The 2500-nt window shown below is 49.1% G+C and overlaps 1 protein-coding gene across 3 annotated transcripts in view; it reads right to left on the bottom strand.

Moving 5' to 3' along the window:
- The window catches only part of LOC105899592 (neuronal PAS domain-containing protein 3), a 259062-nt gene that overhangs the window by 11759 nt on the left and 244803 nt on the right, over nt 1–2500 (bottom strand). The gene's annotated exons all lie outside the window — the stretch shown is intronic.

Below are 2500 nucleotides of genomic sequence, written 5' to 3'. Positions count from 1 at the left end.
AGGGAGCCATACAGCCTTATTACACAGCCGCGCCTTACACTATTAGATTGAGTGAAGAGACAGTGAACCTCTGACTCTCACTGTATCTAAAGCTAATGTCATTTTTTACCACAATGTAGAAACTGACTTCCGACTTCTGCTGCTGTATCTAAAGCTAATATCATTTTTTAAACACAACATGGTCACTGACTTCTGACTTCAATCATATCTACAGCTAATGTCATTTTTTTTTTTTTTTACCACAATGTGTAACTGTTTTTAATGCAGTGCTAGCACACCGACTTCCCAGACTGACAGACTAGCTGCAGTCCCTATGTTCATGTAAAATGAAATTGTTGAGGTCGAGTGTGGCGAATCTCTGGGTCACCATACACTGCCCGTTCATAATAACATACAGCAAAAGGCATCAAAACAACAGTGCAGTAGTTGCCGTCCGCCCTAATATCGTCACCACACCACATGACGTCCACGTGGAAGTGAGATGAGCATGTGCGGTGGCACAGAATGCCCTTTAGAGACGATTACGCCTCTGCGCCTTCCAGTCAGCTAGAACCAATGAGCGACTGAATCAGCTCTCTTCTGCAGGGGGGGGGGGGGGGGGCAACAATGTGAGGCTATAATACTTATCTTCTCATTTGGCTCTCTACTTTAGCTTCCGTTAAAAAGTTTCACCTGCAACCACACAACATTAAATCGATAGCACAGCGATGGCCCCCACTTTCTCCATAAACACATGGCTCAACAGTCCCCCATTACGGGTCATTTCAGCTGATTACAACATTAGTGAGGTGCAATAGATGCCCCGACAGCCAGGGGTAGCTGCTGCATTTGCAATATTGAGTACATTGCTTGGCTCACTCCCGCTCTCCCTCCTTCTCTTTCTCCTCCCCTCCTCTCCTCCCCTCCTCTCCCCTCCACACTCTTATCAATGCAATCCAGGGCTCCTCTCAGAGCTCTCTCCGTGCTGGGCTTCAAATCAAGGCCTAATGGAGCCAATCTGCTGCCTTTTTAAGGCAAAAGGGACAGTCCGATGCCACCGTAATTGCGCTCTAATTCAGTTGAACTCCCAATATCTAATCAGACAGCTCGAAATTCCCCAATGCTGCTCCAAGGACACTCGTCCTCCCCTTTGCAAACACCTAATAAAGTGGGTGAATTTATACGCCGCGCAGACGGCAGCCGAGTGAGCGAGGCGTGAGGCTTGGAGCGCGCCCCGGTCGACGCTTAAATAATGGCTCCGGCTGCCCTGATGCTGCTCAGCTTGGTGTTTTTCCTATTTAAGCGTTCGTAACGCCACGCTGCGCTCTCAACACCACCACCACCGCCGCCACCTCCAGCCCCGGCCATTCAATGTCAAGAGTTAAGACAGAGAGAGAGAGAGAGAGAGAGAGAGAGAGGAGGGAGAGGGGGAGAGAGAGACAGAGACAGAGAGAGGAGGGAGAGAGAGAAGGAAAGGGGAGAGAGCGAGTGAGAGGAACACAGACAGAGAGAAAAAGAAGAAGGGAGAAAGAGACAAAGATAAAGAGAGGGAGAGAAATAGAGAGAGAGGAAAAGGGAGAGAGGCACAGAGAAAGATCGAGATAGACAGACAGAGGGAGAAAGAGAGAGAGAGAGTTTGTGTAGTGGGCCAATGATTTAAGATACTGAAATAGCATTCACACAGCCTCTCAAACGATCAGCGTGAACCTCCTGCTGTTGATGCCGCTGATGTGCACTCAAACAAGCTTTCCAAAAAGGCCTCCTGCAAAGATGAACACCGCAGAGTCCAAAAAAGGGGAGAGAAAATCAGGATTAATGTCCAATTGGATGTGATCTCTTAAAAAAAAAATCAAGAAAAAAAAAAAAAAAAGCAAAGCGCCACTCGGCTGAGAGAAAACACGAGGCAACTCTTCAGACGTGTTATCTATCGCGGCTAGTGGGGTTTCTCCAGCCCCAATGTAAGTGCCATTACTCCGTCTCGGGGAGCTGATTCGTCTCCCAGGCTTTTATTTTGACACTTGGTGGCCGTCCCGGGGAGCGGGCGAGGGGCTCTTGTCGACGGCGGCGGCCGCTCGTGGAGAGGCCATTCTCGGGGATTATCGGAGCTGTCACATCGGCACACCATTACGCTCAAGTGCCACGCTGACACCCATTATAATAACTTTGTAATAGAACAGCCTGTGCTCTCGCTGCACTTCTGCTCTCTCTCCCCCCTCCCTCCTTTCTCTCTCTGGATCTGTCTATCCTTTTTTCTTTCATGCAAGGAGCTCAAACCCAAGGTGGCAGTGACTGGTGTGTGTGTGTGTGTGTGTGTGTGTGTGTGTGTGTGTGTGTGTGTGTGTGTGTGTGTGTGTGTGTGTGAGTGTAGATCGGGCTGAGAACACTCAGGGCCAGTGAGGTGTCATCGTCATTGAAATCAATCAGTGGAGATGACTGCCAGGAACACGGGTAAATTTAGGCACACTTAGGCACACGAGGAGTGCTGGCTTAGGTGCAAAGCTGAGTATGTTAACAGCCTGTT

The sequence above is a fragment of the Clupea harengus genome, chromosome 14, assembly GCF_900700415.2.
Source record: "Clupea harengus chromosome 14, Ch_v2.0.2, whole genome shotgun sequence".
Classification (NCBI taxonomy): domain Eukaryota; kingdom Metazoa; phylum Chordata; class Actinopteri; order Clupeiformes; family Clupeidae; genus Clupea; species Clupea harengus.
The sequence above is the reverse complement of the archived record's forward strand: the minus strand, read 5'-3'. Positions and strand labels throughout refer to the sequence as shown.